Genomic DNA, 15272 nt, shown 5'->3' with positions numbered 1-15272 from the left:
TTTTAGCGCAGAATATTAAATGGAAGCGTCATTTGGCTACTTACTGCGCGTCTTTGCTCCTCAGAAACAAATGAAATCTGCACAATAGACAGCACCTTTATTGTTATTTTTTTCTCAATACGAGCCGTGAAGGGCTGTCACGGACTGCACAGAACTCTTCAAGTGAGATACAAAAATTATGTACTATTGTTCTGGCAAGAAATAATGGACTCTGATAGGACCAGGAAGAGAACTTTGTCGCAAACAATTGTCCGCCGTCGCCTACTGTCCACCTATACCTTTTCTCAGCTAGGTGGCACTAGTGCTGGTTTCTGCGCGCCCAGTCTACTGTCACACAGAGCACATGGAGTGAATGCTTCTTTACAAACTCCCAATACATCACTGAACTCATCTTGGCACGCAGTGCGTATAGCATATTCACACTGCAACCTCATATGCTTCTATATCGCGTTTACCTTACAATGTACACAGTTCGAAATTCTAGAGCCCAGTATAGGCGGGTGATTTAAGCCGACTTCTAGTCGTGTACCATGCAGTAATTTGTCTTCTCAGTACTTTAAATTCCAGGAGAACGACGGCAATATGTTTACTCCCCTTCCAACGCCTTCACACCTTGCGAACGCTACAGGAAGCACATTGCAATTTCTCGAGGCAGCTTCGACAACACCGCTTGTTTGTCTCTGAACTCGTGACAAAACATGTGTGCGCTACAGCATAAGTATGTGGAGTATGCGTGCTCCCTCGAAGTCGCTATAGTGTGTAGACGAACAGTACACCTGTTCACCTGTTCACTTTGTGAAAGACGTCACTGTAATATTCTAATTACATCGCACTTTTGAGGTCCATTGCCCCTGACAATCAAGGCTTGGCGTATACTTGCAATCAGAGATAAATAACGAACACAAATTCAGAAAAGGCGTCAACCATGTGACAGTGTCACCTTATTACAAGCATCATTCGGTTGCCTTTAGGTAGCAGGCTTGAAAGAGGCTTGCACCCAAGGCAGCCATTTTAATGACGTCCGAACAAAGTTCATCGTGCTGGTTCACAAGGCAAGCAAATTTTTGTCTACTTGCTAAAAAAATAGATAGTTGTTCTTTTTATCTTTCATTTGCAGGCGCTATATAGCCGAACTGGACGCGTCACTGTAATCAATGTTCATAAAGGCCGTGCAGCTCCCAGGGCGGCTCTGTAAACGCCTTCTGCCGTCCCCCCCTTGAAATCCAAATAATAAGCCTTCGAGACAACCATTAATTTTATGTATTAGCCCACATGTAAGCCATGTCTTACAGTCTCACGCTGGCAAGTCTTGTTCAGAAGCTGTACCCCGCGTATCACTTACGCTTTCCACAGTGTTAGCAGTAAGAAAGAAAAGAGGACACAGAACGATATGTTTTAATAAAGTGATAGCGAGCTAGACGATCAAACTAATGAAAAAAGAACTAATAACAAGCCCACAAGGACTACTCGCGAGAACAAAAAAATTCGAAACACCATGCTGTATTTTGTAGCCGCATTTAGTGCGAACAACAATAGGTGGCCCGTTCCACACGAAAGTTTTCAAATCACAAAAGAGAGGCTGGTGAGCACTGTAACAATAAAAAATAAATCATTCAAGCGAGAGAAACTATTCGAAATATAATGTGGGCTTGCATTACAGAAGTTCACTGTACTGCCGTATACTAGCAGAAAGGACTGTATAACCCCACCGTGCCGACGACAGGAAATGCTAAAACGCCGACCATTAGCGAATTGGGCCTCCTTTGTGCGCACCGCCAACCATTCCGCCGTGTGTCACGACAGACCGCTTCACAGCGCCAACATCCCGTTCAGGGACAGATGGCTGACCACCGCAAGAGGGCTCGGGGTTGTACCCCCGGGAAACCAAAATAAACCGGGCCTCACCGGAAAGGCATCCCCTCGCTTCGGGGTCTCAAACAAGGCGTGAAATCACAGTCCCGGCCGGGGACCGACGCCCGACCTGTACTCGTCCACCGCCTCTGCCACAAGGACGCACGCGCGGTCAAGCCGTAACCAGAAGGGAGCGGCGACCAGACAGCGTGATACGCGGCGTGGCTGTATACGTGGCTTGGAATAACACGGACACAAGTTGCGCCGACGGGGAGGATGAACACTACTGTGTTCCGCGCTCTTGGTGAACACTTTGAGGTCGCGGTAATATGCGCTGACTCACCCGCCGTGGTTGCTCAGTGGCTATGGTGTTGGGCTGCTGAGCACGAGGTCGCGGGATCGAATCCCGGCCACGGCGGCCGCATTTCGATGGGGGCGAAATGCGAAAACACCCGTGTGCTTAGATTTAGGTGCACGTTAAAGAACCCCAGGTGGTCGAAATTTCCGGAGTCCTCCACTACGGCGTGCCTCATAATCAGAAAGTGGTTTTGGCACGTAAAACCCCAAATATTATTAATATGCGCTGACTCGTGCGTCGAGAAGCTGTCGCTTTCCGGATGATGTTCGTGAACGAATATACTCGACAGCGATGGAGCTTTACACAACGAATCGTGCGAAAGTTGTGGTGAGGAAATTTGCGCATTTGCAAACGATGGAAAGGACGCGCAAGGTCGTGGAGGCTTAATACAGAGGTAGTATTTTATTAGCGTTAGCTCCGTCTATAAGGGACGCATTCAAGAACCGCTTGTTGGAAGAAGTTGCTGAAACAATGGGCTTTAATGCTACATACATTTCATACTTCTTTTTAAGTGCTAGAGGGCCCCTTTAATACAACAAACAATAAGGCAAGTGTTAAGCAAACAGTAAGAAGCCAGAACAACTTCATGCAGTGGTGATCACTTTGCCATTTAACTCTGCTTAGGTGTAAGTATTTTCAGCGCAATTGCGTACGCTGACCTAGCTGTCTTATACATAGTGACCGCTTTCTAGTTTTGACGCTGGCTTTTAAACTGGTGCGTGATAAGAAACACTGCGCAGTCATATGTAGGGATGTGGCTTATTTTATTCCTTGTAGTTACTGTGACTGTTAGGCGTTCTAACTATTGCACATTTTGTTTTCGTTCAAGCGACAAGACCTGCGACATTTCAAGGAGCCGACCACGTAATCCTCGCATTCGTGTCGGTACTAGGAATACGATGCAGATAAAACGGATGCTAAAGAAGAAAATTAGTTAAATTATGCTGTATATGAGTAATTAATGCGTCTACTAGCCAAACGGCCACTCTTAGCGCCACAGCAGGCTTGGTAGATCATAAGAAACACAAGAGCAATTGTAGGTGGCTACGCCGCTCTGGCGTATTCGCACCAGCTGGCCATGACGTCATAAGTCTGAACAGCGCCATGGTCTAGATAATTACTTGAAGGTAAAAAAAAAAAGACGTACACTGCACTCTAAAGGAACCTAAGACTAAGACTTCAAATTTCGTGAACTTACGCTGCAAAAAAAAAAAAAAAGAACAGCCTAAATAAGAGAGAGAGAGAGAGAGAAAACTTTAATTATATCCTGGAGATGTTAGCCTGGCTGTTCGCCTGATATGCTACTCCAGGTGTTGGGGACGATTATGATATATACAGTGATAACCGCTCAACATTTGTTCCAACAAGCGAAGGAAAAAAAATTCCTCTCATAATATTATTCAAGAAGTCCCAAAAGGCAGTGTCTTGTCCGTTTCTCTTTAATTGTGCGATGGCGGATTTACCGTGGAGATTTCCATCTGCACTATATGCGGATGATGTTTGTATTTGTGCCTCTGGTTCAAGTACCAGCCTTGTTCAATCAACTTTGCAGGAAGGCCTAAACATTGTGGACAAATTCTTAAAGGAAAGAGGCATGGAACTGTGTTACAGTAAGACGGCTGTGTTGCCTTTCACCAGACGAGATCTAAAGGATTTTCAGCTGTGCCTTGTGGGACAACCTTTAGACATAGTGAAGCAACACAAATTTCTGGGGTTTATGCTTGACAGGCAACTTTCTTGGAATTCTCAGATTAAGGTGCTCGAAGAACAAATAAACTCATTAATAAATGTTCTTCGCCGCGTAGCAGGCACGACATGGGGAGGGTTGGTTTCATCCTTACTAAAAGCACATAATGCACTTATAAAGCGAAACGTAGCATATTCTTCGCCTTTTCTGCACAGAATCTCCGGGTCATCTGAAGAGAGACTCCAACGATTAACAGTTAGGAGTCTTATAGTATGCTGAGGCGTTCATCGAATATCCTCAAGTTCCTTAGTAATTGCAGAGGCACATCATCCTCGATTTCCTATTATGAGGATGGTTGAAATTGAAACCTGTCGACACTACTTTCGCGTTTCAGTGCAGCACAAAAGGCAACCACTAGCAAGTGCACTAATTGAGAGAGACAAAGCGAACATTAATTCGGTGATTCAGGTGCACAAAGATCCACTACGACATCGAGAATTTGGGTTCTCAGATATCTCCTACCCTCTATGGCGACCCGTAGCTCCAAAAATTGAACTTTCGGTTGAGGGAATTATTCGCAAACGAGATATGTTTATGCTAGCAGCAAAACAACTAGGGCGTTATACCAGATATACTCTCGATATCCTGGCTATATTCAAGCGTGTACAGATGGTTCTTGCCAAATAAATTCTTCTACAGCTGCCTTTGTATTCCAGAATGGAACCAAATACAAACGTTTAAACTATCTCACACGACGTCATCAACAACAGCAGAGCTTTTTGGAATATTTTCTCTGTTACGCTACATAAATTCAATGCAAAAAGGGGAACAATGGGTCATCCTTTGTGACTCGCCGGCAGTTTTGCCTTCACTTCATAGCGACATCGGCAATTCACGAAACATGGCGTTAGTTTACGAGACACTAAAGGAACTCACAAAAGCAAGTGAATAGAATCGCGCAGTAATGTTCCAATCGATACCTGTCAACTGCAATATCCCTGGGAACGTTGCAGCAGACAAGGCAGCCGGTAAAGCCCATGATATTAACGCCACATATGGTCTCCCTCTAACGCAAGACAAATTGCAGCACATACTAAGACAGACCTCAGCCCATGCTTTCAAAGTGACATGGTTTGATCAGAACTCGAAATCTTCAGATTTATTTCACGTTGACCGATCACTTCAATTTAAAATCCCGTCCACATTAAATACAACCAGAGCCTTTCAAACGCTGATTCACCGTCTGCAGCTCGGTACCGCGTAGACATAACACTTTCGACATGAAATTTCAAGAGCTGATAGTGCGGAATGCATTTGTGACTACGCGGATGAGGATGTACAGCATCTTCTGGTAGAATGTCCGTGACATGACACACACAGACAATGCTTAGCAGTCGATTTAGCGGCATTAGCTCGCAGGCCTTCAGCCTCAGGAAGATCTTAGGTCCTTGGCCAACATACGCTTTGCAAAGACGAGCGTTACTGGCCCTTCAAAGATTTCTAGAAGCGAGCAATATTCTCGGAAAGCATTGAGTAAATTGTTCAAATGTGATAAGCACACTCCGCATATTTCTTTTACCCGACTTTGGCCAATCCGATGCCTGGTTTATATACATTTACATAAATTTAATCCGTGATTTCCTATGTGCCCTGATTTCAGTCTAGCTAATTGACCGGACTTTGTGTTTACTTTAGTGCACATATCTGGCTGGACTGGTGCTTTTGTGATTTGGAGTTTACTTTCAGTTATAGTGTAGTACTAGTGTACTTATGTGACTGGAATTTGTGTTGGCATGATTTCGTTATTTTTATGATCATTTATTCTGTCTTTCTAAATCCATATGTGAAAAGGAGTAGTTGGCGCCAATTAAAGGCGACAACGCCTCCTAAATACCATATAATAAAAAAACGCATAACATCATATAGAGTCACACGCACAAGTATATACATTATATAGAGATATTTACTAAGTTTCGTTAAGGCTCGTGGCCCGCAAGAACGTGAGCAGCGCTTTCGTGGTGCGTAACGTGCAGGCGATACTTTGACATGGGCCGAGAATGTACCGCAGTTCTAAGCTTGAGGTTTAAATAAGAAATAACACATAGAAATCCGTGACGTCACACTCACTTCCAACGCTGCAGTTTTTGAACGAAATAATAATATATGTTTGCCTTCATTTCCTCCTTTAGTAATCAGTCAATTTTCGCCAAAGGTTAGGAAACAGAATTTTGATAAAATAATTTCAGTCTAAGGATAATCAGTCTTAGAACAGTTACCAATTTAAACTTATGTAGTGTTGCCTCTTGTTGTCCCTTTAAACCGCTATATACGTCAGCCTTGCGTTGCTGCTGGCGGCACACTTCCTTCGAGCTATCTTCGTATCGAAGCTGTACGCCAACAGGTACGTGAATCCTACGGGCATACACGAGACTAGACTGTCGACCCAGCTACAGGCGTCGCCCATAACGGGCGACACCTTCGGTATACGCGTCCGGGCAAATCCTCACGATCCGCGAAGTCGAGTCAGCTCGCTCTACATTTCTCCGGTGACACGCTCTCGTTGTCCACGCTGACAGAGTACGTCGCGGGGCTAGCGACATGTCGCGATCGGTCGCAATCTGTCGCCGACCGTCTTCCGGCTTGTTACGCAGCTGCGCATCGGCGACACGTACAGCAGGGCTGCCGGCTGCGAGGCTGCTTGCAGGGACCAGTGCGGATTGGCGTTCGGCTACTTCGAAGCTCGCTTTCAACATCAAATACGCGCGTAAAGAAAAAAGAAACAACCTGTCCCGTATTCACAAAACTCCTCTTACGGAAGAACGTTTCCTCTGTGACCGGCTGTCCAGTGCTCGGCACGATAACAGGACGATCGCCGTGGCGATGGACAATGGTGCGATGCACTTACATAAGAGAAGCACTTGCGTAAGGGAAAATTCTGGGAATAAGGGCCGTGTTCTGGCATGCAGCAGCATAAGGTTTCGGAAATCTGGTCCTACTTTAAAAGCCCTGTCTTGCGTGGCCCGTTGCACGACGTCGCTGAAAGAGTACCTGCTCATAAGTCTGTTCCTTCCAAGCCAGGCGATTTCAAGAACAGAGTTGACCATGCTACAGTTTTTATTTCTTGCAGGAAACGCTCTGCTGTTGTAAGCACACGGAATGGCATCGAACATGAAACGCGTTTCGAAGAACCGCAGGAAACATGAAGTGCTGTCGTGAACCATGACAGCACTTCAGTTTGAAAAAATATATATATGTATATACTTCTACGGCGCTAATGAGCGTCGTGTTACGCATGTTATGACACCTGGCACGCCAGTTACCTTGGAGTTTCTCATAAGTCCGCTATGATCCATCTTACCTTTCGACCTGGCAGAAATATCCAAGGCAGCCGGGTTTCGTCTGTGGCGTCAGTGTAGGCTTTGCAAGGAAGTCTACACGGTAGGATGATAACCTTTACCTCCAACGGCTGCAGTTGGCCGTTTACTAAAAAGCTATAATGCGGAATCCCAAAAAAAGTTATCACAAATACCTTTCTCAGGAAGCAAAACACGATTCTCAATACAACTCCTGGAACACGTGTAGCACCTAGGCTCGCGCATAATGCAAATGTAAATCTGTAACAGCGGGCACATCAGTACAAGAAGTTTATTGCTAAGTACCTGTAATATTGAAAGAATAATTGCGAAAGACAAAAAAGAATTTAAATCGTATTACTATGCAGTCGGTAGCGTTTATAGAATATCTGTATGCCCCAATTCTACTGATTTCATTATCGTGCCTGCTTTCGGAACCCCCGCATTTGAATGCGTTACGTCAAAGCTTTTAGCCTTTGCTCGAGTATCACTACTACGGAAGATTATTGCGGTTGTTGCAGGTTATTTAGTTATCTTTAGCTACATATTTTCGCACAGAAAGTCACCAGAACCCTGCTGCTACCCTATTCGAAGACGACAGGGCCCTACAACTGCCTTTGAATGCACAGTGAACGCTGCTGCCAGCGCGCGAGCATCGCTTCTTTATACTCCTTGTTTCTCCTTTTCGTACGGCTTCCATCTGCCCCAGTCTAGGATAGCAAACCGGGTGGAACCTGATTAATTTTGCCTTTCCTTGCATCCTCAAAATTCCGAGAATTGTTCATCAACACAATTTAGCCCTGTGTACGTTTTACATGCACTGTGAACTAAATAACGTGTAAGGCTCGAATGATGTCATTGATGCATTACAGTATTGACCATGTGTAATCTTTCCATTCTCCCGCACTGTATAGAAACCTAAGAAAATTCAATACATATCAATTAATAAAATATACCTTCATCCCACCATAGAGGACGCGCGTTTGTTCAGGCGCAATATTGCTACAGAACCTGCGCATCGGTCAACGAGTCGCGCTTACGAAACCACCTCGTATCGACTGACACACACACACAAACAGGCGCGCAATCTTCGAGACAAAACGTGCTCCCACAGGGGAGGGCTTGAAAAACGAAAAGCGAGAGTTGCGGCCATCGCCGAGATGCTTGGAGGTGCAGACACACACAAAAATAAAGACATACATCGAGATCGACCGCGCAAGGAGGGCTGTGCGGCCAGCACGATGCGGTATTAGACAAAACCGCAAGCAAAAAAGTAGCAGAATAGGCAGCCACCAACGGCGGAAGAAGACACGAGCAACTTCGCGACGCGGCGGTGTCGCGCCGGTGTCACCGCGAAGCGCTCTTGTCGTCTTTGTCGCGTTCGTCCCTCCCGTGCCCCCTTCTCCTCCTCGTGCCTCCCCTTGTCGATGGCGTCTCGTCCCAAATTCGAATCACGCAGCGCTCGCGCGACGCACCGACAAACTCTGGCGGCGTGCGTGCGCACAGTGCACACAATGCGGCTGCGCCGCGACACGCCGCCTCGCTGAGCGCGCTTGCCAGTAGGCGCGCATCATCGGCTTGCGCGCCGTCCGAGACGATCGGCCGATGCGGCGGGGACGTGGGAAGACGCGACACGGAACAACGACAAGCCGCGGTCGCCCTACGCGGGTGAAAGCGAGAAGAACATTTGAGCGGGGTTGAGCGGCACAGCCGTCGAAAGTGAAGAAGCCGCGCAGAAACTGGCGGTAAAAGCAAAAAGGAAGAAAGAAAGAAAGGAAAGAAAGAAACAACCAGGCACGATGGTTGAAACCGAGGTTGCCAACAAACGAAGTCGGTCAAGAGAACCAAGCGTCGAAGGAAAGTGGGTTCAAAGCTCAGAAAGGAGGAGAGACAGCAACTGGTGAGGTCAAGAAGCAACTGACAAAAATATTTTTTAGCCTTTCTCCCCTCCTCCTCCCTCCCCCGCGACAGCAGATAACGGTTCACCCTTCTCGTTACAAGCCGTCGTAGTCATCGTTATCGCATTGTCTTTCACGTCACCTATTTAACCGCAGCAACACCCTCGTCATAGGTATATGGCGAAGAGACTTCGCTCATCACTGCGCATGGAACTCGTGCCCATTCTGCAGTGTGCTGTCGGAAGCCCTATGCACAAACCACGGCGCTAAAACGTAGCTTTAGAATACTAATTAGTTTGACTTAATTAGTGAATGATTGTTAATCAGTCGATCATGCATTTCAATATCTTTTTTTGGCATGTCCGCCTCTTCGAGTAGACCAGCTCATGAACTAGAATTATACTATCTGCCACAGGCAATTTTTAAAAATTTTTGGAAGTGTTCGCTGAAACACCCGGTATATGTGCTCGTGAAGCCGTAATAGTCGTCCCATCGTTTTTCATTTCAGCTTTGTCCTCTGACTCTCGCCATGATGACGTCATCACGCCTCTAACGCCGACAAAACTGCCCAGTTCTCTGCCAGCTTGGGCCGCTAGGTATGTAATGGCCATGATGCCACCTTAATTTGGTGGTTGCACCGTCATTCCAGCTTCGTCTCTGGACGTCTACACGATTCTCGTCATGCATCCGTTGTCATACCGTCATCGTGATGCTGTCGTGGTCCTTCCACCGTTGCATCTCCTGCTTCGTCATACGTGATTCTCATCATGCCGTCGTCGTCACACTATCCTCGATATACAATAACAGTCAAACAGTCATCATAACGTAATCGTCGTCAAACTCTCGTTGTCATCTTATTGTCCTCATAACGTTGACGTGTCACCAGCGCCATTGTGTCATCGTCATGCATTTTTTGTCATGCATCGTCGCGATTCCATGGTAGTCTACCTTTCTGTCGTCGTCGTTCTAACTTCAACCTCCGACTTTCACCATGCCGCCGTCGTCACACCATCGTCATCACACAGTCGTCGTTGTGCCATTGTCGTTATGCGACAATCATGACGCCGCCACCTTCGTATCGCCATCACTTCAGAAACGCCGTCCCACTGTGGTCATGCATGCTGTCGTCGTCATACCACCTTCGTCGTTCAATCTACGGTGCGACATTTATTACTCTCCATCCTATTGTAATCAAGCTGTTGTTCAATCGAGATTATGCCTCCGTTGTTATGCCATCGTCATCATCGTGCCTTCAAGTTGTCTTCAAGCATTTGTTGTTTCTACTGCCATCGGCCTGCCATCGTGGTCGTTCCATAGTCATGTCAGCTTCTTGAATCAGTTGTCAGCCGTCATCGTCATGCCATCGCCATCATAGTATTCGCGATATAGTCGTCGTCGCGCCATCGTTTTCATACAATCGTCGTTGGCCAATCGCCTTCAACCCATTGTCGCCAATATGTCGTTATGCCATCGTCATCATTTAAGAATCGTCTTCTCATATCATGCTGTCGCCGTCATACTGCCTTCACCGTTTCATCGACGTGACTTTAACACAAAATTGTTTTATGCCGGCGTCCACCATCAGTGTCCTGCAGCGCATGTGACGCCAGCGCAAACGCGTAAAATATGGCCTCTCTTGGCAGGGATGGTACCGCCATGTAAAAGCGGTGAAGCAAAGTACTGCATCAGGACATTAACGAGCGCCGACAGTGAGCCTCAGAGCATCGGACGTACGAGGTGTAAACTGGTGTAGGCGGAGTAGACCTTCTGCTAAGGTGACGACGCAAATGTCACACATGGTTTGCCTTTCGCGTCCGAATGGCCTGCGACACCTCGTCACCTACAGAGTGCAACAATTCAACATGCATCAACAGTGCTTACACACCGCCTGCTGCTTCGCTTGCGATGGCACCGACTAAGAAAACTGCTGCGCTAAACGGCGCCGAAAGGCAACGCCGTCGACGGGCGAATCGCCTCGGTCCGGCGAGAGACACGCCAGCGTGAAGCAGAATTAATGCCTTCGCGCGTTCGCGGCGCATGCTGAGAACTCTGCCACTCACATTCCTGAAGCTGAGCGCGTCGCAACTGGCTGCCCAAGAAAGGCACTATGGAGACGGAGCAAAATGCTCGTACCTTCGCCGGAGTGACTTGGCAGTAGGACGCCGCGGGCTAAGGAAACCTGCAACTCGGTTGTCGACCCGCAAATCGTGAGCTTTTCGCGCAGCGCACCGCGAACTCACGAAGCAAACATGCAACAGCTGCTCTGAAGACACGTTCCACTTTCGTGTTCTACCGATTCCCATGAAAGAGGGATCAACCATGTATTTTTTTTTTCGTAATTTAATTGTCGTCACTGGGATGTCGTCAAATAGTCACCGTCATGCCGTCACGCTCATGTGAAACACTGGTGTTTGTCGGATATTCGTAGCCAGACATTCGTTGTGCTTATGCTGTTGAGATCGCTTCATTGTCGTCATTCTAACTTCGTGATCCGACTCTCGTCATGTCGAGGTGGTCACGCCATCGTTGTCATGACGTCGTTGTCATCTTATTGTCCTCACGTCGTTGCCGTGTCTGTCCTCGTTATATCATCGCCAATACTTCAGAATCGTCATCACACTGGCGTCATGCCGTTGTCGTCACAGGCCGTCTTCGTACCGTTTGTCGTAAGTTCTTATTCGACACCGCGTCGTCGTCATGCATGCCATCATGCTCATGACCTACCTTGGCATGCAAGTGTCATGGCAAAGTGGGCTAGTACAGCGACGAATGAATGTCGCACATAGCCGAAGCAATGAAAGTTCCGGAATGACTACTACAAATTCTAAATAATTGTGTCTTTATCAATATGGTGTGTCGCTACATTGCTTGAATGCTAATTGCATCAACATGGACAGTAATCGTGAAATGGGTTTCTCCCGGAATTTTTTTAATGCGATTAACATGCCCAGCTAACACATCTCCCATTTGGTGTGCTGCTGTTGTCAGCTCTCTCAGCCCTGAAACGCCGCTATCGCTCGCGAAAAAAAAAATTATTAGAAAGTTGGTGAGAAACCAACCCCGGTTGCTATCATGCTATCATTTAGCCTGTTTTGGGAGGAGGTTATCTGTGGCGCCATGTTGCACTTTGTGTTATGGACAATGCTCGCCTTACCACCGCACGACGGTACCGTACGACCGTGCTGTTTTATTGCAATTAGCATTTTTTAGTGTATACTTCACGAACTTCCCGGGAGTTAAATGCGCACTTTCCGGGGATAGCTGTATCTATCCATGTCTCCAACTGTTTTACCGCAAGCCTGGGTCTCTGGTGACCCATGTTCAAATGGTATAGCGCATGGGCTGCTGTGCTGAGAGAACAGGCATTGAAACGAACCAATAATAATAATTCAATATTTGGGGTTTTACGTGCCAAAACCACTTTCTGATTATGAGGCACGCCGTAGTGGAGGACTCCGGAAATTTTGACCACCTGGGGTTCTTTAACGTGCACCTAAATCTAAGCACACGGGTGTTTTCGCATTTCACCCCCATCGAAATGCGGCCGCCGTTGCCGGGATTTGAAACGAACCATCGTACCAACTTCGGTCACTGCGCATATGGCACTCTGTACCCATGTGATGCTCTTCAACGAACCTCTTTGACGCTGACATGGTTCACTGTGTGTGCGTGTGCGTGTGTGTGTGGTTGGATGCAACTCGGACTCTGCTGCTCTTTAATGAACCGCTTTGATACCAACTTGGGTCACTGGGCGTGTGTCAGTAGGTGTGTTTCGCTCTTCAATGAACGTCTTTGACGCCAACTTAAGTAACTATGTAATTGCCACTGTGAATGTGCAGCTCTATAACGACAAAAAAAGAATTTTAATCCAGGTTCACGGGAAAACGGTAAGAGAGGGACACAGTTAGCCCCCTTGAAAGTTCGTGAAGTACCCTTATAATGCTAATCGCATTAATAATTATTTGTCCAACGCTGAACTTTCGTACTATTAATCGCACTTGTTATAGAGTGATCGAGCTGCTGGCTGCGTTAGGCTGCGTACTTCACCAGCGTCGCCTAGCGGTAGCTCCGCGACAAGCCCGCTGGCCATACAGCACCCGCGCTCCTAGTGGCCGTAACATTCGCAAGTCTTCGAAGCTATACCATTCGAAGCTGTAACCCTAGGTGGTGCCGGAGCAGTCCTCGAGACCTTGGAGATTTACAAAATATGGCAAGAAAGAAATTAGAAAGGAAAATACGTACGATAAGACAAAGGGCAGTGCCTTGTTATTTGAGGCCCGAGCTGTTTGCCTAGGGACAAAAACATACCGCAGCAAATATTTGCAACAGCATGAGGCATGTTCGTGCCGCAAAAAAAAAAAATCCGGAGACATCTCAGCAAATCTCAATAGAATGCGGAGGTATTCCCGCAGTGATATCCGTAGGAAACGTCCACCTTCCAGAAGCGTTGGGATTTAAAGCGGGTGGACGCATTATCCCGTCAGCAGGCGAGATAGGCATGAGACGTTTAGAGTATTGGAGCAAAAAAAGAAGATACGGAAGAAATTGGTGGGCCCGGATCCGTTACGATGTAGTTGTAGAAATTTTAAGGAAGAGAGAAAACAATAATGAAACATAGACAAAATGCTGCAGATAGATATCTATAAATTACATGATTAGCTCAAGCAGGCTAGGTGAATATTTGCCTCCGCCCCGTTTCAAAGGGAATGCGAATAAGTCATCATCATCACTTTCATCATCATCATCACAATTACAATCATAATGAACATCACCGGGCTCTCGACCACCTTAGGCAAGTGTGAATCGCGCTGTTCTCTATGTCCTGGCTTTAAAATTAAGTTCAGGGGTTTTACGCATCAAAAGCACAGTCTGGTCATGCGAGGAATGCGTAGTGGGGGACTTCAGATTATTTTTAACCAGCTGGGATTCTTTTAACATGCATTCAGTGCACAGTACACGAGCGTTTTTGCCATTCACCCCCATCGAAATTCGGTCGCCGCGGCAGGGGTCCAACCCTCGACCTCGTGCTCCGTTGCGGACCGCAACGCCATAGCTCCTGAGCTAACGCGGATTGTTTTTGCAAATGTTTACCAGGGAGATTTTAAACTTAATCGTAGGCCACCGAAGTGCACTGGTGAAAAGTTTAGTTGTTAACTTATAGAGTGTGCATAGCGTCTAGAAGCCCCGTAAAATGGTTAAAAAAGGACGCGGCATAGTGGAGGGAGAGCTCCCGCCTATTGCTGAACCCCTGGCGTCATTTAACTTTAACGGAAAGCATGTTATATGACGATTAAGGCTTTGCTTTGTTTTATGCTGGAATTACTATTTTAACTTTACCAGCTTTCGTACCCTGCGAGATACGCCATTACATGGGCATTCACGAATTCACTTTTCATCATTTCACTTGCACTTCCCGCCAGCTCACCAGCCACCAAACCACCGCAATACAACTGCAACTATATAACAACTTCTAAAAAGTTTGAAGGCAATTCCACATCTAGTTGAAGTCGATGAAATACAATGTTTTCCTAGGCGAGCTGAGGGTGAAAATTCGGTCTTTGAACCGTGAGATTTATTGTGAGATCCACGCTGCAGTGACAACGCTTAATCAACGTCAACTACAGGTTGAATTGCTTTCCATTTTTTTGTAATTAGTTATCAACACCATCGCAATAATAATAATAATAATAGTCACATACCCAGTGTCCCAGTTGCACCTAAATACTGGCGCATAACCAGTTACCCCACGGTACCTAGTGGCCCTAATGACATTTAGAATGCGCTATCCTGCTGATCGGCCCACGGGAAAGGCTAAAAGTTGGTTAGAAAAATTCAGCGGCAGTGGTAAGCGCTAAAGCAGTGAGTGAGTTTGAGATAGAGAGATAATATTTAATGCCAGAAAGGTGGAGAGGTCGGCCTGAGTGAAATGCCTCTAACCTGCTACTCCACAATGAGCGAGTTTGAGGTCCCGGATCGATGATAGAAACCGCGTTCACCACATTGCAAAGTGTTGTTCAGGAGCTCACTTCACATAAACGTCCTACCTCTTCGAGGAGCAAAGTGCAACTGACGGTGGTCCGGAGCAGAACATCGTCAGTTGCACTGCATATACAAAGATCGAGCCC

This window comes from Dermacentor variabilis, chromosome 6 (genome assembly GCF_050947875.1).
Source record: "Dermacentor variabilis isolate Ectoservices chromosome 6, ASM5094787v1, whole genome shotgun sequence".
Classification (NCBI taxonomy): Eukaryota; Metazoa; Arthropoda; class Arachnida; order Ixodida; family Ixodidae; genus Dermacentor; species Dermacentor variabilis.
The sequence above is the reverse complement of the archived record's forward strand: the minus strand, read 5'-3'. Positions refer to the sequence as shown.